General features: G+C 44.1%; 1 protein-coding gene across 2 annotated transcripts in view; it reads right to left on the bottom strand.

Moving 5' to 3' along the window:
- Nucleotides 1–11013, bottom strand: part of Npas2 (neuronal PAS domain protein 2) — a 176707-nt gene extending 165694 nt beyond the window's left edge. The window contains exon 1 of one of the 2 annotated variants that reach the window (XM_069988544.1): nucleotides 10750–11013. The gene's annotated coding sequence lies outside the window, so the exon portion shown is untranslated. Of the gene's footprint in view, nucleotides 1–10089; nucleotides 10146–10749 lie in introns of those variants that run through there. The other variant, XM_069988545.1, reaches the window with a different exon arrangement.
- Between the last annotated feature and the right edge of the window lie 12136 nt (nucleotides 11014–23149).

The following is a 23149-nucleotide window of genomic DNA, read 5'->3' as shown; positions in this document are numbered from 1 at the left end:
TATTTGCTAACATGCACCCTGTCTGGGAAAAATCAAGTACTTCATTCCAGAAGAAAACAACTTGAGTTTGCCATTTACCCAGCTGAATGTCAGGACAGTGGTAAACTAGTCACAGCAGCCAATAATTTAAAACACACACACACACACACACACACACACACACACACACACACACACACACATACACACACACACACACACACTTCTTTTCTTCCTTCCTTCCTTCCCTTCCCTCCCTTTTGTGTGTGTGTGTGTGTTGATACTAAGGCTTGAACTCAGAGCCTTGACACTATCCCATAGCTTTTTCACTTAAAGTGCTCTATCATTTGAGCCACAGCTCCACTTCTGCCTTTGCTGGTTAAGTGGAGATAAGAGTCTCAAATTTTCCTGACTGGGCTGACTTCAAACTGTTATCCTCACATTTCAACCTCTTAAGTAACTAGGATTACAGGTGTGAGCTACCAGTGCCCGCCCAGCTTCACAGCTTGCTTTGTTTGCTTTGTGCCCTGCCCCCCCCATACTCCCGTCCTCCTCCTCCTCTCTCTCTCTCTCTCTCTCTCTCTCTCTGTCTCTCTCTCTCTCTCTCTCTCTCTCTCTCTCTCTCTCTCTCTCTCTCTCTCTCTCTCTCTCTCTGATGCAGATCCTGGGGATTGAACTCAAGAGTGCTATCCCTTAGCTTTTGTTGCTCAAGGTTAGTACTGTTAACACTTGGGCAAAAGCTCCACTTCCAGCTATTTGGTGGTCAAACTGGAGATAAGAGTGTCACAGGTTTTCCTGCCCACACTGGCTTTGAACCATGATCCTCAGATCTCAAACTCTTGAGTAACCAGGATTACAGACATGAGCCACCAGGGCTGGCTTTGCTTTTCATTTTTATAGTTAACTTTAATAAGCCTCTGTGCCCTCCTCTTGATTTCCAGCCTTGAGTATTGCTCTCTCCTTATAGATAGAGAAGCAGTTGTGACTCTTAGAGGCCACTCAGTTTCCATTGACCACTTCAGGGCCCCAAAGCTTTCTGCCATGGGCCACAAGCTGTCTTTATCAAATGATCTCTTTATTCAACCATGTTGGGTGTCACTAACAGATACAATGATGTCCACTTACATGCGCTATGATTTAAAATCAGGTTATGGGTCAACAGTGGCACACCAAAGAAAAGGAAGAATATTTTTAATAGAGATCTTATAGTCACAGAGACAATACAGATGGAAGTGTTAGAAGTCCTGAGCTGTTAGAAGTTACAAATGTAGCTCTAAGAAGGTGCAAGGGATAGCACCCAAGAACACCCAAATGGGAATTAAGACTCTACAGCTAATTGGAGATGCAGCCATAGCCAAAAGACAGAGAACTAAGTGAATTGTGTACATAAAGTAGAAGTTACCTGGCTGACTCCTTTGTAACAAAGGACCTGTGCAAACACAGTACAGGTCAAGTTTTTTTCCCCAAGGAAAAAGGAACAGGCAGTTGCTGTACTATGTAAGCTATACCCATCATCCTTTTTTACTTTTGTTTTTTTGGTTAGAGTGTTAGGTTTTTGCCTAGGGCCAGTCATGGGCTGTGACTCTCCAATCTATGCCTCTAGGAAGGCAGGTGCATACAACCATACCAGCTTGTTGATTAAGATGGGATCTCATGAGCTTCTTGCCCAGGCTGACCTTCTAATCTCTGCCCCCTGAGTAGATGGGATCATAGGTGTGAACCATTCTGCCCAGTCTTCTTGTTATTTTGTTTCGTTTTCTTTTCTTTTCTGGAGAATGCCACTATCTAGGCACAGGGATAGACCAAAAGAAAGCCACTGCACAACTAGAGGAGTAACAAATAACTTCCACTGACTAATTTCATCTACAGCCCTCCTTCCATGGCCACGGGTTTTACATCAGCTGATTCAACCAACCTCAGACTGAAAATACACAAGAAAAAAATTGTGCCTATACTGAATATACATACTTGTTTCCTTGTTCTGCCCTGAACAACAGAATATAGCAACTGTTTCCACAGCATTTCCATCAAATTAGATATTATAAGTAATCTAGACATGATTTAAATATTCAGAGGACATGTTAGGTGATCTTCAGATACTATATGCCATTTGCACATCCTAGACTTTTACAGTGATGTGGATCCTGGACCCAAGCTCCCAAATAGTCTGAGGATAGATAATCTGTTTTCACCAAAATAACCTTCAACTCCACATGAAGGAGTCCAGACTTCCCTTGAGCACAATCTCCAAAAGGAGTTTTGTTTAGATCTAATGACTGTAAAGCTAATAGTAAAAGCATAGGAGTTATTTTATCAATTGCTTCACTTGGTTGTGTGGAATGAACAGCAGGTTTTAGAACACATTTAGTGACCAGCATTTCCATGATCTCTAGACCAGATAGATGGAGGTCATGTCACTGTTTTCACAGTGAAGAGCTGAGAAACAAAGGCCAAGGGTGAAAAGTCCCAGAAGCAGCTCAGAAATACTTGACTTCTCTCTGATGAAGTCTGTTTGTCTTGAGCCATCAATCCTACAGACTATTATCAATCAAACCCCATGTCTGATTTGGAATAGAAGCAAAATCCCTGGCTTAAAGCACCATAAGACCATACCCAAGTCACCATGTTAGACTGCTGTGAGTGGGTTTCTCTCTTTAGCATCACTAAAGAGGAAAGGACCAGAAATAAAATCCAGAACCAAAGACTTGGAGAGGTCACACAGAGTTGGACATCTTCATGTACCCATCAGCTGCACTAATTTCAGAACTGGATGGCACTCCTCAACAATACTCCATTCCCCATCTGAAAACACCGGCGAAGGGATCCTTGGCAGGGATGGTCATACGGCAGACAGCCCATATGGAAGCAGTGACATGGCAAATGTTAGGTCAACATGGCAGCCAGCCTGCCTTCTCTTTGTTCTCACTACAAGCCAGCTCCAGGTAATGCCTGTTTCCTCCCTCATTCTTGTCACCGGGCAGCTGATGATAACTGCTCAGCCTGCAAAGTGCAGACTCATGATCTTGCCTATGTTTAAACAAGACCTAACCTTAAGGAACAGTGGAAAATTGAAGTCATCAAGTTTTTAAACTCCGAACATACTCATGATGGTTTGAATCTTCAATGACTTCCAAAGGCCCACACATTAAAGTCTTGGTCACCATTCTATTTCACTATTGGGAGGTGGTGGGACACTGGAAAGGTGAACCTAGTGGAAGGAAGTCAGGTTATTGAGACTATGTCCTTGGAGAGGTTACTGGGTCTGCTGACTCCTTCCTCTTTTCCTCCTTCACTTTCTGGCTGCCATGAGATGAACAGAACTCATATGCTATGCACTTCTAACTTGACATTCTATGTGGCCATAGGTCTGAAAGCAATGTGGCTGAGTGACCTCTGAGGAAAGGATGAAACTTTCCTCCTTCTAAGTTTTGTTATCTTGGGCATTTTGTCATACTGGCAGAAAAATGACTATCACAATACTAAACAGATGTTTCAGCCTAACACTAAAGACAAGTCTAAATGCTGCCAAAGTAGATTATTGGGGAAATCACCCCAGAAGAACTATAGGCCCAGTGACTAGATGCCGGACTTGAAATGGAATTCATCTGTCTGAATTAAGAACAAAAAGTTGTTCATGTGTGTATGCCAACGATATAGACTTAAATGATTGTTTAAAGGCATTCTTATTTCTTGGTGGTCTCAAACTTTGCTCTGATAATTCCATTTATACCAGGATACTTGGGATGCTTTTGTGTACAACAAAGACTCGAAGTCTACTCTATTGTTCCTTATTATGTCCCCAGGAACTCTATTGATAGGTTTTATTTCCTGTGTGTCATATGTTTCCTATGGGAGATTTTTCCTTTGTCATATTGCTTCTGCCTTTCCTATCAGAGGACAGCATATGGCTAGTGTTTCTGAGTACAAGAGTGGCACTTGGCAAATGTGTTCTTCCCTAAAGGGGGATTTCCATTTCTTTCTTTCTTTTTTTTTTTTTTTTGTCGGTCATGGGGCTTGAACTCTGGGCCTGGGCGCTGTCACTGTGCTCTTCAGCTCAAGGTGAGCACTCTACTGCTTGAGCCACAGCACCACTTCTGGTTTTCTAGTGGTTTATTGGAGATAAGAGTCTCGCAGATGTTCCTGCCCAGGCTGGCTTTGAACCACGATCCTCAGATCTCAGCCTCCTGAGGAGCTAGGATTATAGGCATGAGCCACCAGTGCCCAGCGGATTTCCATTTCTTATAAGCATCACACCCCATTTGCTTTGATGTCTTCCCTAGCAGAAATGAAAAATGTCAAAGAACCCAGCAAACTCTTTTCCCAACCATATCTCCTACAAGGCCTAAAGTGTTTCTCTAAGTGACTACTGAACATTCCAACAACTGAATTCAGGGTCTGTCAGACTGAAAACTAAGAAGCTGTATTGCTTTCAGGATCCAGTTTGCAAGGACATCTCCACCCAGGGAACAGGTTACTGAACTGGTATGTCTCCTAATAACATTTTTAAGAAGTCTTTTAAAATTACTCTTTTAAGCTTGCTGGTGGCTCATACTTGTAATCTAGCTACTCAGGAGAAGCCTCTGAAGATCATGGTTCAAAGCCAGGAAAGTCCATAAGATTCTTATCTCCAATTAACCAGCAAAAATCTGGGAAGCGAAGCTGTTGCTCAAGGGGCAGAGTGCCAGCCTTGAGCAAAAAAGCCAAGGGACATCACTTTAAGCCCTGAGTTCAAGCCTTAGTTCAGGCACAAAAATAAAAACAGGAAATAACTACTCAGTGAGCCACTTAAGTCATCTTTGACTTATAATGGTGATGGTGATCTGATTTGTAATAGAATCGGTTGTATTATAAGAAAATGTCTACAAGATCATCTCCATTAAAAAAATCAAATACAAACATTTTAAGGCCTAGGAAAAAGGCTGATAGGAAATACATTTTAAAATGTGGGACATCTTGATCCTTGTTGATTCTTTGCTCTTTTCCAAAACCTTTATAATGACTCCTACAAACAGAAAAAAAAGTTTAAAAATTCTCTTTAAAATGAGTTTTTAATATTGTATAGCTTCACAAGAGGCTTGAATCACACAGCTTGATTTTCTCTTGCCTGCTTCTGGAAGCCTGGTTGATTTTCAGTGACCTAAGCATATTTCTGAACACAGCAAAGCAGCAAAATCCACAAAGTTGGGGTTCTTGAAAACTGGGGCCTTTAGGTCTCATTCCTGCCCTCACTCTTCCATCTTCCTGCTCTCCATCTCTCCACTGTCCTGAAGGCCTGCCTTGACTCTACTAACTCCTCTACTTTACCATTTCCCCTGAACATCAAAGTGCTATTGCCAGCCAGGCACTGGTGGTTCATGCCTATAATCCTAGCTACTCTGGAGGCTGAGATCTGAGGATGTTGTTCAAGGCCATCCTAGGCAGGAAAGTCTGTGAGACTCTTATCTTCAATTAACCAACAGACAACTGGAAGTGATGCTGTGGCTAAAGTGGTAGAGGGCCATCCTTGAGTGAAAAAAAAAAAAGCTCAAGGACAGTTCCCAGGCCCTGAGTTCAAGTCCTAGTACTGACACTAAAATAAAAAGCACCATTGTCATGCTCTTAAAAAATTATTTTCAAGGTGTACATTTATAGAATGTGGAAAGCGTGGTAGCAAAGAAATCTTTACCAATAATAAATGAACCTCTAGCAATTTCCTTTGAGGAGCAGAATGATACTAAAGCATTTCTAGGGCCACTAAGAGCACTAAAATCACTGCCTTGGCACCGCTACAGGTCAGGAGGAAGTAGTCATCTTGAGTATGGAGTGGAAAGTGAACCTCAGGCAAATTCCCACATGTCCTGCAATAATGTCAGATAAATTATACTATACTGAAAGGACTGATTGATAGCCTTAATCCTTTAAAGTGCTCCACTGGAAAATGAACCATGCATGCACACACACACACACACACACACACACACACACACACACACAACACACACATACATCATGTGTCTGTGTGCCTGTAAGAGAGAGAGAGTAGACAGACAGACAGACAGACAGACAGACAGACAGACAGACAGACAGACAGACAGACATACTGGGGCTTGAACTCAGGGCCTTGAGCTCTTGCACAGCATTTTCTGCTCAAGACTGGCACTACAGCACTTGAGCCACTCTTCTACTTCCAGTTTTTTGCCAGTCAATGGAGATAAGAGTCTCACAGTGTTTTCTGCCAGGGCTGGCTCTGAAAGATAAGCTTCAGATCTCAGCTTCCTGAGTAGCTAGGATTACAGGCATGAACCCCTGGCAATGGCTCTTTGATGTTTAAGAAAAATGGAAAAGTAGAAGAATAACTAGAATCAGGGCAGATCTACCACCAGTGCCAAGTTACCCTCTGCATTATATTTTTAAGGCAGCCTAGATGCACAGAACCTGCAGGTTAAGCACAAGACACAGCGCCAGGTAAGGTATCAACAAAGCTAGCCTGAAGAAGGGAAGAGGTAAGTATGCGCCCAGCTGCTCTACTTTGTATCTATTTAACTTCCTATCCTATGAACCTACCTATCTTGGTTCTCTACTCCTGCCTTGGGTTTGAAGGCCTTACTAACTTAATCTCGAGTGGGTAAACTACATGGAAAAATATTCAAGGAAATACCTCATCCTCCTTGCTTTCTGGTCCCTTCTCTCCCATCAACAATAATATCTTCAATCACTTTTTCTAGGCCCAACAAGTGTCCTTGACTATTGTAATCCTCGGAACTAGGCTAGATAAGCATTTTTCACTTTTTTTTTTTCCTAGCAGGGTGCTTAGACTCAGAAAAATTCAACAGTTGCTCCGAGTCACACAGTAGCTGAGCAGGAGCTATCTGAGGCCTGCTTAATTTCAAAATAGGCACTTTATTTCTTGCAAGTTACAAAGTTCCCCATTTAGACAACACTACAGATCATGGTTAGCAATGTGAAAAGTCCATCCAGAAAATCCCCTTTCCTATGTCCTTCACTGGCCACTCTGCAGAGCAGTCTCCCAAGAACTCATTCTCAGTTTAGAAGAAAATGAATCCATCTCTTTCTCTCTTCCTTATCTTATGGGATCCTCTGGAGCAGGTAGGTCCTGCCTCTGTCATTGTACCATCTGGGGTTACTATGTACAGTATGTTTAGTAGACATGTCCTGAACTGGATCAGGCAAATCCCAGAATGCTGTTACTACATGGCATCCAGACATGATGCTCAGATGAAAAATGATAAAGCTGACATCCCAACGCAGATATCCTGAGTTCGAATCTGCATTGAACAAGGCCCCTCTGTGATTAAGGGGCACTCTGAGGTCCCACGCCCACTGCCTGTGCAAACAGATTGTTAATTTGCACCAGTGTAGGAGACAAACTCTCTATTTTAAATAATAGAATGGCACATAAAGACCTGAAAAAGTTCAAATGGTGTCTGAGGAAAAATTACCTAAGAAACGACTTTGCTTAAAATATCAAGTAGTCCCAAATGTCAAAGAATTCAAGTGAGAATGAAGGCACTGGCCTAAGGTAAAGACTGCCTGAAAACTCTCTTTTGAAACACATGCTCCTATTTAATAAATGTTTATTTAGTGCTGTAAGATAGTATTAATCATCATCAGATTTAAAATGGAATTGCTCATAGTTAAGTACCCCATTAGCATTCAGAAAGTTCTAACTTTGGATATTAACGGCTGACAAATCAGCTAATTTCCCATACCTTATTAAGCACCTATCATGAATGAGGCCTTGTAGGGATGAGAGGAAGAGACAAGTATGAATATGACAATCTCTGACCTCCTGTTTTTGCTACAAATAGAGTGACTATCAAGAATATACGAATCAAACATTTCTGTAAGCAAAGAAGTCATCAAGTACCATTTTCACTATTTAAATGTGAAACCCAATTAGATGCTTGCTATGATAAAAACCAATTAAACTGTTGGTGTAACGCAGCCAAGAACACTGAGTCACTAGGCTATTTTCAATGCCTCACAATCCAATCTGACCTGCCTTGGGAGAGAGTTGTTATATCCTGCATGTTATCAGCATAGGACAGCCAAGATCCAGTCTGGGAAAGTATGGGACCTACCACTACCCTGGAACAGCACGGGACATATCACCAGAACAGAAAAGCATGAGGCTTACTACCAGCATGAGACAGCAATCATATTGGAAGAAACTGGCCATTCATGTCAAGAACAGAACACATAGTTGTTTTAAAATTAACAGCCCTTGTGGGTTCTTGGGATTCAAAACCAAGACTCTATCAAAAAAAAATAAACACAAAAAGTATACACAGATATAATTATAATCCTGAAGAACTTCAGTAATGTTGAATCTCTCACTTAAAAACAAGCAAGCCATTTGAGCGGGCTCCAGTGGTTCATGCCTGTAATCCTAGCTACTCAGGAGGCTGAGATCAGAGGATCACGGTTCAAAGCAAGCCTAGGCAGAAGTCCATGAGACTTTATTTACAATTAACCATAAAAACACCAGAAGTGGCACTGTAGCTCACATGGGAGAGCGCTCACCTTGAGCTGAAGGGCCCAGGGTTCAAACCCCACAACCGACAAAACAAGCAAACAATGTCAAGAGTGAGCTATAAAGTCTATCAAGAGTTAAGCGAGATTGTACAGAAAGTTTAAGTGGATTACTACCATTAATGGTACACCAAGTAACAAAGATTTTCTCTACTATTTTCACTATTTCTAAAAAGCATTTTCATTATTAAACAGCCAGAAACATCAAACAGGATCAAACCTTTTTAAAAGAACAAAGTAAGCTTTAAGACAATCGTTGCCTATATACAGATTGATTCTCAGATCCAAGAGAAGGATGGAAGGACTGACATTGGTCAAGATGTATTGTACTTACAAACTGACATTGAATTGAAACCCCTTTGTACAACTACCTCAAGACAATGAAAAAATAAAAACTTTAATAGGTTTATTCTTTCATTCCATATGAACATCTCCAATGATGCCCAGGAATTGTTTTCATCATACTAATTAGGGAAGTTTACTGGGTTCTTAGAACTTGGCATGTTTGACTCTTGGGGACTGGGTTAACATTTTATAAATATATTTTCTGTAGATTAGATTCCCTTTTTTAGCCTGGCCAGAAATAGTGAGAATAAAGCTATTTCTGAATTTACATACAGTGGCATCAGGAAAAAAAACAGATGCATAATTTTTTAAGAGGAAATTAGCTAAAAGCATACTAACAATTCTTCTAAGTCACACTCCCCATCTCTCTGTGAGGTGGAAAGTAATTACTGATTGTATGCCACACACTTTATTTTTAACTAAATCTTTAAGTAAACTGCTGAGAAATAGCAATACTTCTGATTCCGGTTTAGCTGTAATGAGACATTGAATTTGGTTTTGTAAAATAGTGGCCCAGGTCGGACTGTTTTTTTTTTTTTAAACATTAGGCTTATGTTTATTCAAGGTTTATTTCAAAACCATTTTTTTTGGGGGGGAGGTATCTTTGGCAAACATTTTTCTTTCGGGAAATCTCAGTAGGGAAATCTCAGTAGCAGAAAGCAAGAGCGAACATATACCCTTGAATTTGAAGGGTGTCTTCCAAGGAAGAAAGCTCTGTTTTTAAATGCAAGCCAAAATTACTTGGCCAATTCACCAGTCACCGGATGGGGATGAGGACTTGGTTGCTGTGGGGGACGCAGAGGTGTCGATACAGCTAAGTCTTGCCAAGAACTAATTACCTGGGAAGTCCAAACCGAGGTGGGGGGGGGGGGGAACCTCTTCTAAGGAACAAGAAGGCTTGGGTTCTAATGATCAAGATCGACTAGCTCGTCTCTGCTAATTAAATTAATTCAATTTACCTGTAAACAAACAGGTTAACTATTCTGACGAATGCGGGGTGAATACCACAGTATTAAGGAAACAAAAGAACTCGCCCATCTCGGACCCCCGCTTGAACACCTGTGGAGTGCATGAGCTTTTTTAACTCTGGTAACTCAAGCCTCCTGGATACCATCTTCGGAGATTCCGTCCGTTTGTGAACTTGCGCAGACATATTTACAGTCTTCATCTTGTTTCAGCAATAAAACGGGTTACTATCTATGAATCACAGCGCTGAACACAAACTTTTCTTACCTAGAGGAGTGGCAGGCACGGAGGGGAGCTGGTTTTGAATCTGGCTCCTCGGTACCAGTCTCCCCGGTTCCCAACCCACAGCTCCTCCTTAGAAAGGTCAAAGGTCCATTCTGGTTCAGGTGCACACACACACCTCCCAACAAAACGCCTCGCCGGCACCCCGACCCGGTGGCCTCCCGAGGAGGGGGCCGGACGCGCGGTCGAAACGCACGGGACCCAACACCCCACCCGGCCCGAACCCACTCGGGACCTGGAGACGCGTGATGGGGCTCGGGGAGGACAGCGGGCCATCTCCACGCTACTGTTGGGGGGGGGGGAGAGACAGCCCCTATTCAAGCCCGTGGGAAGATCCCCAAATTCCGAGATTGGGGAGGGGGGGTGCCCGGTCCTTGTCTCCAGGGCGAGACGCACCCGAAGCCCAGAGGCTGAGCCCCCGCTGTCGTCGTCCCCGAGGCGCTGATCCAGGCGGCCCGGCGTGCGGACCGAGGGGAACTCTCCTCCCCGCGGCCCGGCGGGGCGCCCCGCGCTGCGCAGTCTCGCGCCCCTCCCGAGCCCGCGCGTCCCCCGCGTCGGCAAGCAGGTGGCGGGGGTCCTGTTGCCCCACGCGCACGCACTCCACCCCAGGAACCCGGCGTGGCCAACGTGCCGAGGTCCTCTTACCTCGGAGCGGGCCGGGGCGGCCCGACCGGGCCGGGTGCAGACTGGGCCGGGAAGACGCGCCTCCCGCCGCCGCTGGGGGCCCAGGCGGCGAACGAGCGCGACGAGCTTCTCCCGGGCGGCGGCGGGAGGCGCTGCTCTCGCTCGTCGCCGCCGCCGCCGCCGCCGCCGCCGCCGCGGGTTTCGGGGCTCCGCGGCCGCCGCTGCTGGGCCGCCCCCGCGCCGGTCGCTCGGCTGCTGCGGGAGGCCGGCTGCTCGCGCGGCAAACTCTTCCGCACGCTGAGCCGGCGGGGCCAGCCGCCGCCCCCGCTCCTCCTCCCCCTCCCGCGCCCTCCGCCGCCTCCCGCTCCTCCTCCCGCTCCCCTTCCTCCTCCTTCTCCTCCTCCTCTTCCTCCTCGGCTGGGCCGCCCGGTCTCTCCTGGCTCCGATCCAGCCGCGGACACGCACCCCGCCAACGGCGCGGGCAATCGGACCCCAGGACCCCCGGCTTCTGCAGCCAGCGCAGACACCCCGGTGCCCCCCAGGCCGCCGCTGGCCCTGCGGGGCTGCGACGGGTGCGGATCCGGTGGGGAGCCTGGGGTCGGGACTGGCAGCGCTGAAGGGTTGCGGGTCGTGCTTGGCGGAGAACCGGTGGGCGAGGGCGGGACGACGCGGGACTAACCCACGGAGGTCCCGTTAAAGTTGTCGCTTGGGGCGGCGGGGGCAAAGAGGAGGAGAGGACAAGATCTCCAGCCTCCGCCTCGGTAGACTCTCAGTGCCCGCAGCCACCCTGCTGACCCGGGGAAGGACGCGGATCTCACTGCCGCTCTTTCCCCGAAGCTCCCCGCACCCCAGCGCCGCCGGGCCTCTCTGCGGGGAACCCTGCGGTTTCTCCGAGGGGTGGGTGGGTGGGGGTCCCGGGAGCTGAGAATAAACATTTTTGTTTGCTCAGGATCGGGGCGGCGGCTAGGGAGGGGAATACCCCGCGCCTCTGCCTAGGCGCACGTCGGGGGGCGATGCGGGGTGTGTGGGGAGGGGGGAGCCCATCCAGGATGGCCGGGAACGGACTGAACAGCCCGCCTCCAGTGTTTTCTCCTGCAGAAGCCACGCGGGTGAGGGGCTGCGCCCCGGAGCACGCCCTCCGAGCCCGCCCGGCCTCTCCCCTCCCCCCGGCACCGGGGCAGGAAATGTTCCACTGACCTACATATTTTTCCAAACATACGTGACCTTTTTTTTTTTTCCCCTCCGTGGGAGGAGACAGGCGAGAATCCAAGAAAAAGAGAAGCTGGAGAGAGAGAGGGAGAGAGAGAGGGAGGGGGGAGAGAAAGAAGAGAGAGAGAGAAGGGGAGAGGAAGGAGGCGCGCTGGAGAAAACACGCAGGCTTTCACCCAGCTCCCGCAAACAGCCAGCCGACCCTAGATGCGCATAAAAAATAGACCCCAGGGGCTTCGGCCGGAGTCCCCGAGTCCGAGCTGGGGGGGAGGAGGAGGAGAGGCCGTGCGCCCCGCCCAGGGCCGCAAAGGTGGCGGACTTCCCCGAAATTCGCATCCCCCCCTTCCACCCCAGCGGCGGCGATCGCTGCGCCGACGAGGCACCGGGGTGAACACCTCCAACCCCCGCCACCCCACCCCGGGAGGGGAGAAATCCATCCCCACCCCCAAGTCCACTGGCAAAGGTCACCCCTTTCCCTGCCATCTCTCAGGTACGTTTCCTGGCGCGTCCCGCGCTCGCGCGCACACCCATTCTGGAGAGTGGCCCTGGGAAGGAAAGCGCCCCCCGCTGGTCCTTTAGTGAACCCTCCGATTTTATGGCCAGAAGGGGTCTCCTGAGGTCTTTACTTTCCCCCCAGGGCCAGACCGTTAGGGACTGGGAATTTGCCCCCACGCGGTTCTGGGGCCTAGATTTCTTCTCCCCGCAGGAGTTGGGAGGCCCGCTCCCGCGCAGGCCGACCAGCAGTGCCTTATTTGGGCATGCAACCCCACACCGTCAATTAGATGAAAACGTTCACACAGAGCTCCCTTTCCCGCCCTCCCCCCCCCCAAAGTAGGTCATTCTCTTTATTTCCCACTCGTATTATTTATTTATTTTTGGTCTAATTCTCCTCCTGAAAAGTAATCAGCTGTGAGGAGCTTTGAGCATCCTAAGAACTGCTCTCATCCTTTGGCTTGCTCCTGACTTGGAGGGTTTTGAGGAAACGGGGGAGGGGGGAGCGGGGGGGGGGGTGTGGGGTTGTTGGCATTTGCCCCATCCTGATGTTGAAGTTTCCCTCTTTCCAAACAGAAAACTATCTATCTATCTATCTATCTATCTATCTATCTATGATTTTTGTTTGTTTTCCTCCTCATTCTTTTCCTTCAGGCAAGTAGGGTTTGCCCTGCCCTTAAAGCCTGGCTATGACTAATATCTACTAAAGAATGAAGTTGTGTACTTCTAACCGGATTTAATGAAGAATTTAAGGCCACCTCCCTTCCTTTTTGTGCTTTGAGAGAGATTCCAAGTCCCTCTCCCAACTACCCCCAGGGAACTTGAACACTCAGCCTTCTTTTAGGAAACTTGAAATGGTCTGAGTAAATCACTCATCAGATTACTGCAGTGTAGCAAGTATTTTTGCTTGGCTCTGTTTTTGTCTGTTGGAGAATCTCTTTATTAGCTAGTGTCTTTCTGTTTGTCATGGAAACAATATGCATGTAGTTGTTGTACTTAAACCATCCCATCTCTTAGGTAAGCCCAAGCAGAGAACAGGGTCCCCAGAAGAATTTGCCCTTCTCTGAAAATGTAGAGGAGAATTTCAGAGAAAAGTATCCTTATTCTATGAACTTGACATTTCATTCCATTGACACTTGTTGAAGACTTGCCATGAGTCAGGCTGGACTTGGCCTGGGAGGAGCCAAAGAAATGTTGTGACAGTTTCTATATACTGAGGGTTTTTACAGATAGAGATAGAGATAAATAGGAGCTAAAGAGAGCTTTCCAGAAGACAAAGTGTTAAACGAATTCAAAGGTTAAATGAATTCAAATGAATTCAAAAAGAGTTCTTGCTATGAATGTCTTAAAGTGTTCTTTTCCAATGACTTTGTGCTCCATCTTGCTACAGCTATAGCCATGTCCTAAAATTGTCATTTGCCAAAAAATGGATGCAGCTCCTCCATAATCTCAAATTCATGGATTGCTCTCTCGGGCTATCACCTCCCTCCCCTTCTTATCCCCCCCCCAAATCATTCAATCTTCAAACATATCCAATAATCCATTATCTTGCCTTTCATAAATTTTACTCCCTATATTCTTCGTAACTCTTATTTTCTTTTATAAATGCCAAGGCTGGTACAATCTTGACACCTTTGTTTTCTATCCTAAATGCCTGAAAAGGAGACATATATTAAATTCACCTCCACTCATTAGGTTTCTGCCTTCATTCAGCTAAATAGGGCTGGAAAAAAAAAGCACATAGGTAACCCTTGAGTTAAATTCATGAGCACAAACCTCAATGAAGCTCCTTTAGACCTTTAGCATTTATTAAAAAATAAATAAATTCAAAGGAAGGATTCAGAATGGGATTCTTGGAAGAAGTGCCAGTGATACTGGGATTTTTCATTAACCAGAAAAAAAAAGCCAAGGTAGATTATCATTTAAGCATTATTTAAATGTGCAGCATGGGCCTGGGCACAACAGTTTACATATGTAATCCTGGCTACCTAAGAGGCCAAGATCTGAAGATTACAATTTGAAGCCAGCCCAGGCAGAAAACTCCATGAGATTCTTATGTCCAATTAACTAGCAAAAAGCCAGAAGTGGAGCTAGGGCCCAAGTGATAAAGTACCAGCTTTGAGCAGAAAAAGCCAAGAGAGAGTAGGAGGCCAGTACCAGTACAAGAGATAATAAAATTAGATGTGCAGCATTGGAGCAAAAGAACCATTTGCAAACTTTCAGTTACGGGAAATTCTTTTATAGTCCAGTCATTCATCCTTGATAAGAACTTCATTGGCTGAATACTGAAATGATGTCCCCAAAGAAACCCAGATCTTTTCCAAAGAATCAAAATGCATGGAGGGAAGATAAAAATATTTTGTAGTCATTTAAATGAGTCTTTGGAGATACTGTGAAATAATTTTGTTTGCTTGTTTATTGAGACAGGGTCTCACTGTATAGTCCAGATTGGCCACAAATTTAGAATTCTTCTGTTTTAGCCTCCCAAGTACTAGGGTTACAGATGTGTACTATCACACCCAACTAATAATTAAAAGTCTTCACAGTCTGAATGGGTGAATCTACGGCATATTCTAGTTTAAAACATTTATCCAATTAAATTATCAACATAGATATTGAATGACTATCAGTGTTTGGTTAATGTTTCAATGTATGAGTTACTACAATAATTACAGACTAGTCAAGGTTTTGGGACATACATTTAGTAAATTAAACACAATTTTAGGATAGGCAATAAGAATATGGTTCCATGCAGCATAACATCACAACTTTTCTAGTTATTCTAAGTAGAAGGACTGCATGTGTGCATGTGCGTGTGCATGCACGTGCATGCGTGTGTGCATATGTGTGTGTGTGTGTGTGTGTGTGTGTGTGTGTGTGTGTGTGTGTGTGTTGATAGTGAGGCTTGAACTCAGAGCCTGAGCACTGTTCCTTTGCTTTTTCACTCAGGACTAGTGCTACCACTTGAGCCACAGCTCCACTTCTGACTTTGTGCTAGTTAATTGGAGATAAGAATCTCATAGACTTTCCTTCCCCATGCTAACTTCCATCTGCATTCCTCAGATCTCAGTCTCCTGAGTAGCTAGGGTTACAGGCATGTGCCACCAGAACCCATCTAGGAAAACTCTTTGCTTATATATGAATGTTCAGAAGTCTGTCTGTTACTTCCAAATAGCAGTTTTTACTTAAAATTCCATGCATTATGAAGTAGAATAATATGATGGTCAAAATAATGTTGCAATCGCAGCAGAAAGGAAACTTGGGTAGTAGAAACATGAAGTGGAGGCCTTAGAACCTAATTGGAGACTGACTCAGAGACCAGGGCTTAGAGAACCAATCAAGAAAAGAATTGGGAATGCCCTCTCTGCAATTACCAAGGTCAGAGTTAGAAAAACACCTACCTCAGCTCTCCAGAAGCTTTGTAGATGAGACAAGGGCAGGCTATAGCAACTGTCTCTACACCTGAGATGCTACCAGAAGACAATTGAGCTTTGTGCAGCCAGTCTGGTGGAGTTAAGACTTGCTTTGGCATTTAGGCTTGTTAGATCATGTGGTTGGCAAACTAAAGAATGAAGTAAGCTTGTGTGGAAGATCTCCAGAGGAAAATGGGGCTGGAGGAGTCTGAAAGACAGTTAATGTCTTTCCTGTCAATACCGTTGTCTCTGAGGATCATGGGAAGAATGGTATACCTATGTGCAGGTCTGTATGTGCATATGCATACACACACACATCTGAAAAGATCTGGTAACACTATTGACTAGATGAGCACTATAAAATAGTCTGTATACTTGAGGCCTGTGAAGAAGTCCTTTCATATGCATTTTCTCTAATAATAACATTTTTTAAAGAATCTGTTTACTTCTAAGAGGAGTAAAAATTTTGTTGCTAGACATTATGGCTCATGCCTATAATCCTAGCTACTCAGGAGGCTGAGATCTGAGCATTTCTGTTATAAGCCAAACCAAGAAGAAAGGTCCATGAGAGTCTTATCTAAACAGTGAAAAGCTGGAAGTAGAGCTGTGGCTCAAGTAATAGAGTGCCAGCCTTGAGCAAAAAAGCTAAGGATAGTGCCCAGACCTTGAGCTCAAGCCTCAATACTGGCATAAAAATAAATAAGATAAAATAAACGTATAAATAGTGTTTTTCAGTGCAGTTTTGGCTCATAAGAAAACAGAAGAAGATACAGAGTTCCTGTGTTCCTGGCTCCTACTACTCCTTACCATGTTCCTCCTGCCTCAGAGCAGAAAAATTGTTACACTTGGCAAACCCACATCATTATCACCTGGAGTCCATAGTTTACTTGAGTGTTCGCTCTTGGGAGTGTGCTTTCTGTAAGTTCAGCTGGATGTATACAGCTATGTACACCCACGGAAGTATCCTACAGAATAGTTCCCTGTGCTGAAATTCCTCTGCTCTCTGCTTTCCCACCTCACTATGGGCAACCATGGATCTTTCTGTTTCCAGAGATCTGCCTTCTCCAAAATGTCATGCGGTTGGAATCACAGTGTGAAAGCCTTTTCCGATTGGCTTTTTTCATGTATAATCTGCATTTCCTCTGTGTGTACTTGTGGCTCCATAGCCCATCTCTTTGTAGCACCTAAAAACATCCTAATTTTTTTCCCCAGTTCTGGGGCTTGAACTCAGGGCCTAGACACCTGTCCCTGAGCCTTTTTGTGCTCAAGCCTAGCACTCTAACACTTGAACCACAGCACCAGTTCTGGCTTTTTCTCAGTAGTTTATTGGAGAGAAGAGTCTCATGGATTGTTCTGCCTGGGCTGGCTTCAAACCATGAACCTTGTATCTCAGCCTCCAGGGTATCTAGGATTACAGGCATGAGCCACTGGCACCCAGGTCAGAGGACTTTTAAATGGTCTCTTAGTAAGTAACAGTTGCAGTCATAAAAGGTGACATTTATCTAATCCTCTGTGCTGAGTATTCACATTACCTCATTTCATTTTCAGAAGTTCCTGTGAAAAGGGTGATTTTTTATTTCCAGCTGTTAGATAAGAAATCTGACTTAGAGAGGCTCAATCTTCCCTCTGTCATTTGGCAAATACATGACAAAGAAATGCTAGAACCTGAATTTCGTGACTGCTGGCCTAAGTTTCCCCCATCCAACCTACTGCTTCCATGTGTCAGGTGCTAGCATGAAGATGCTCATGGGATCTTAAATTTTCTCTGAGGTCTTCCTAGGTAATACAAACTGTGGAAGCAGGCTAATATCACTGTACATTGCTTGATTCTGTTTTCTCTTGTCTTAATGCACTTGTCATTAATATCTTTATTCTTCAAGTGGCTATCTTTCAAGTCCTTTCAGTGAACTCTAGATGAAGGACAAGGGTTGGCAACACTCAGTGCTGATGATTGATAGAAGGAAATAAAGTCCATGGGTCAATGTATACATTGTTGTCATCTCATTACCAACACCACCATTTGGACTTTGACAGTGGGCTAGATGGGGAGTGTTCTTTGGTAAACATACGTGATCATCATAGTAACTTTGGGTTTCAGGAAGAGAGTGGATGCAAGTTCCTCTCAGCAAAGAAAAACTATGTGAGTCAAGTGCCAGTGGCTCACACCTGTAATCCTAGCTATTCAAGAGGCTGAGATCTGAGGATGCAGTTCAAAGCCACCTTGGGCAGGAAAGTTTGTGGGACTCTTATTGCCAATTAACCACCAAAAAAGCTAGAAGTGTAGCTGTGGTTCCAGTGGTAAAGTGCTAGCCTCGAGCAAAAACACTGAGGGACAGTGGCTAGGTCCTGAGTTTAAGCCCCTATGCTATTGTGTACACACACACACACACACACACACACACACACACACACACACACACACACACACGCATATGCACACACACAAGACTGTGTAGCTCTCCATGGTTCTATAATGGAGGAGCCGAGAAGGCCAGTTCATAGAAGGTATTGTGGCCTCTGGTCATTCCTGCTGGTGAGCAAAGGGGACAGGGAGTAGCCTTTCTCATGGAGACTATAGAACTTGCAGGTGCCTCGTGGAAGTATAAACCCTCCAACATACAATCGCCTTCATAATGAACCTGTGGGAAATGGGAGGGACATTCGTTGCCTATAGAAAACAGAGAGGAAGCCAAGCATTTCGGTGCAGGGTGCTGGGAGTTGGGAGAGGGGTAGATGCGAGGGCAGCAAATGTGGGTGCACTATGAAAGTGCCAGAAGGATGGGAGGTGGTGTTGAGCTCTGCAATTAGCTGGGGTGGTTTCAGAAGGAATCGTAGAGCTAGAGCTCAAGCTCAACCAAAGCAGGAGAAATCATTTTGACATTGGGAGGCACTTGGCACTGGCTGGCATTGGAGGAGGCACAGGCAAGCTGTTGAGACATGCGCTTTTCCAACAAGTGCAAGGAACAGCTTTAAGAACAGGCAGAAAAACAGCTGTGTTGACACTGAAGTGGCCATTGTCTTTAACTGTTCTCAGCTCCCATTCTATTGAACTCAGCTAGCAGAGGTAATTCTAATGTGTTTATGTGCATCTCTGCATTAGTGAACACATAGCAAATAGACATTTCTAGTTCATTTCTAAGTGTGGTTTCCATTTCTGTCTCATTTAAAAAAAATCTCTGACTTCCTCACAGAGCTGTTTGAACAGTTAAAGCACTACACTAGCAAATGCATAATCTGCCATGTACTTTGCCCGGGAAGAGCATCCAGTGATATAAAATTCATTATACATAGTTCATTTGAAGTGAAAAGCTAATTATAGAAAAATGTTCTCCAAGGAACTATTTATAGCCTCTCCCAAGTAGGCAGCAAACTCTCATTTCCTTTGTGGGCAAGCATAATTTGATCAGTAGGCCTTGTTACAAGTGAGAAAGTAGATTTTCTCAATGGTTCCAGTTGTTTAACACTTGTGTTGATAGTAAGCATGATTCTGTGATGAGAATGACCTCATTCCATGGTACATATGCTATTATTGCATGTTACTTCAAGTTCCTTCCCTTCCAGCTTTCTAGGATGCTTTCATTGTGACAACTGGCCTTATAATACGTTTATATTCTAGAATGTGCATTAAAATATCCTCTTCTCTGGACAACAATCTGGAGGTTCCTCAGAAAGCTAAACACAGATCTTCCCTACAACCTAGCCATACCACTCCTGGGCATCTGCCCAGAACATCACAAGGCAGGATACCATAAAGACACTTGTACATCCATGTTCATTGCTACACTATTCGCAATAGCCAAGTTGTGAAAGTAGCCCAGATGCCATACAGTAGATGAGTGGATCCAAAAACTGTAATACCTATATACATTTTATACCACCATTAGAAAGAATAACATTATGCTATTTGCAGAGAAATGGATGGACCTAAAACAAATCAAGTTAACTGATGTAATCCAAGCTCGGAAAGAGAAATGGAACATGTTTTCTTTCATATGTGGAAGCTAGATCTAAAATGCACGGGGACATAATAAATTATACAAGACTCTAGGCAATTATATACAGTGAGACCAAAGGAAGATACTCTTAGGGGAAGAACACAAAGGCACAATGCCTCTGGATATAATCACATAAAATGGAAACAAGAATTTCTTTCCTTTGTTGTTGTTTTTCTTTTCTTTTTGTCTTGTTTGCTCATTTATCTGTTTTGGGGAGTATAAGAGGGCACAGAAATGGAGAGACAAGGAGTGAACAAATGCAGCAGTGGTACTCACTAGACACTTTCATTGAAAATGAATTATACAACTTGTAGGTGGGGACTGGAGGGAAAAATTGGAAGAGAATGAGGGAAGGGGTGACATTGTCAAAAAAAATATACTCATTACCTGACATATGTTGTAACTGTCACACCTCTGTACATCACCTTTATAATAACAATTTTTAATCCTCTTTTTTTTTAAATCACCTCAATGAGTTTCAAGTGGTCCTACAGGTCTGTGTTTGGGGTTATTAGGGATTTTATTTAAAAACTTTTCGCTTGGAAATTTGAGTTGTCAACAGGCAGCAGTTACTTGGATGCAGCCATCTTGATTGCAGAGTAGTGGCTCTAAAAAGGTGTTGTTTGGAGCAGCAACATGAGCATCCCCTGGGAATTTGCTAGGCAAATTCACAAGCCCCCATTCCAGATCTGTCAACCCAGCACACCCTTGTCTACGAGCCTTTCAGGAAATTTTAATGCATACCAAGTTTCAGATCTATTGCTTTAGAGAGTTTGTGGTGAGGATAATGGGGGTTTATTCAACTCTCTTATAGTTTGTGCAAACTGGACTCCATGGGTCAACCCTGGGCTAGAGCAAAGCCAGTATTCATTAATTTTTCTTATTTTCTTATTTTCCCATCTAACAAATGATAGAATGACAGCCGGAAGTGGTTACATTACTTGCATCAGAACATTGCTGGCAAGGAGTGGTGGCCAATACAGTTTGGGCTTCTCCTGCCCATGCCTATGCTTTAAATTCACGGTGCATCCCGCAGTTGTTCTTAGGGACAAGCAACTGGTCAGGATTTTAGCAAGCCCTCTGCCCTGCTCCCCACTTTCTGGTGACCTCATTCCTTTCGCTTTTCTTTTTGTCTCCTAGTCACTTCTCTTGCCCTCACTCTCAGCTCCTTCAAAGACATGAACTGCTTTTACACATTATCACCCCATCTCTTATCTCTTTCCCATGTAGCTCTTCATCCGAGCTAGTTAGGCCAAGTTGAAATCAGAGTGCTGAGCCAAGACCTCATGTCTTCAGGCTGTGGTTTCACTGTGGCTCTTAGATAAGGGAATACTGGCAGAAAAGAACCTTAGGTTGAAAGGTGTAAGGGCTGTGGATGTAGCTCAGTGGTACAGCATTTGTGTATCATGTACGTGGTTTTGAGCTCAACCCCCAGCTCCTCAAAAAGGAAGAAAACATGGATTCAATAAGGAACAACTACCCCAATGAGCTGTGCGAGCATGCATATCGAGTTCAGTAGGCATTACTGAATTCACAAGGAGCTCGTAGGCTAAGAGAAATTACACTGAATTGAGTCGCTAAGTCAGAACTAGACATCTGTAGCATAAATTAGTGTAAGAATAAAAATATTAGCATAGTACATGGGTGGCAAATATAAAACATTAAGGAAATGTAATGGGAGCTCAGAAATAAGTTCTCACATTTATGGTCAATTTATTTTAACAAGGGTACCATGGCAATTCAATTCAAAAGAACAGTCTTTCTAATAAAGGCACTGGAACAATTGGATGCTGACACACACAAAAAAAGAATGAAACTGAACTCCTTTCTCACACCATATTCAAAAACGAATTCAAAATGGATAAGACACATTAATGTAAGAGAACTATAGATCTCAAAGAAGATAAAACATAGGGTTTCTACTCCCTAGGTTCCTAAAGATAGGAGTATATTTAGAAATAACACTAAAAGCAAGAGCAATCAAAGAAAAAGAAACAGGAAAATTAGACTTCATCAGAAGTTGAAACTTGAGATGACTGGAAAGGCAACCTACAGAACGAGAGAAAATATCTACATAATATGTATAGTAGTCCTCTCTTATCCGTGGAGGCTACACTCCAAGCCTCCTAGGGTGTGTGTGAAATTGCAGACAGCACTGAACCTTAAGTCTACTATATGGTTCCCTATATACATAACAATAAGTTTCAATTTATAAACTAGGCAAGGAAGGTATTAAAAACAATAAATAAGAATTCGAACAATTTACTGCAACATAGTGGTTGCAGTTACTTACACTTATTTATTTCTGCCTATTTTCATTTACTGTTTTCAGACCACAATGGACCATGTGTACTAAAATGTGGGAAGCCAAACCACGAGTAATATGGGTCTGTTATATATGGTAAGGGACTTGTTTCTGGAATAGGTAGAGGATGTTTACAGCTAAGTAATAAAAGACAAATAACCCACTTAAAATGGGTAAAGGATCTGAATAGACTTTACTCTGAAGGAGATATATGCCAAATCAAGGAGCACTTGAAGATATCAAACACCCTGTGTCATTAAGAAAATACAAATTAAAATTACAATGAGATTCTATTTCACACTCATTAGATTGACTGTGGTGTTGGTTTTTCCTAGCTGTGACAAGTACCTGAGAGGAAAACAATTTTAAACATTAAATTTTGGCTCACAGTTTCAGATGTTTTAGTGCAAGATGGGATACCCAGACATGAGCTAGAACATCATGGTGGTGGAAGCATATGTTGGAGGCTGCTCTCTTGATGGCAGCCAGGAAGTTGAGAGAGAGAGAGAGGCAGGGGTGGGAGCAGGAGGAGGGAGGAAAGGGGCTTGAGAAGATTCCCTGGAAGCTTCCCAGGGCATGCTCCTAGTGGCCTACTTCCTCCTACTAGGCCTCATGTCCCAGTCTCCTCCACCTCTCAATAATGCCATTGTCCTATGAATCCATCCATAGATTAACCCATTAATGAAATAAGAGCCCTCATAAACCAATCTCCTCTCAACAATTAAGTCCACCAGTTAGGGATCAAGTCTTCCACACGAGAGCTTTTGGAGGACATTTCATATACAGATCCTGATAGCAATAATTTAAAAAATTTAACAAAATGGATAATAAGAACAATGATCATAAATAATATATGACAGGGCAATATCTTATACTACTGACTGGTGGGAATGGAAAATAGTTCAGTTACTTTGGAAAACAGCCAGGAAGTTCCCCAAAGAGATACCCATAGTTACAATACTATCTAGTAATTCTACTCCTAAGTACACACACACACACACACACAC

Source organism: Dipodomys merriami, unplaced genomic scaffold (assembly GCF_024711535.1).
Source record: "Dipodomys merriami isolate MVZ:Mamm:240054 unplaced genomic scaffold, mDipMer1.0.p SCAF_36, whole genome shotgun sequence".
NCBI classification, from domain to species: Eukaryota; Metazoa; Chordata; class Mammalia; order Rodentia; family Heteromyidae; genus Dipodomys; species Dipodomys merriami.
This window is presented reverse-complemented; position numbering and strand designations above follow the sequence as displayed.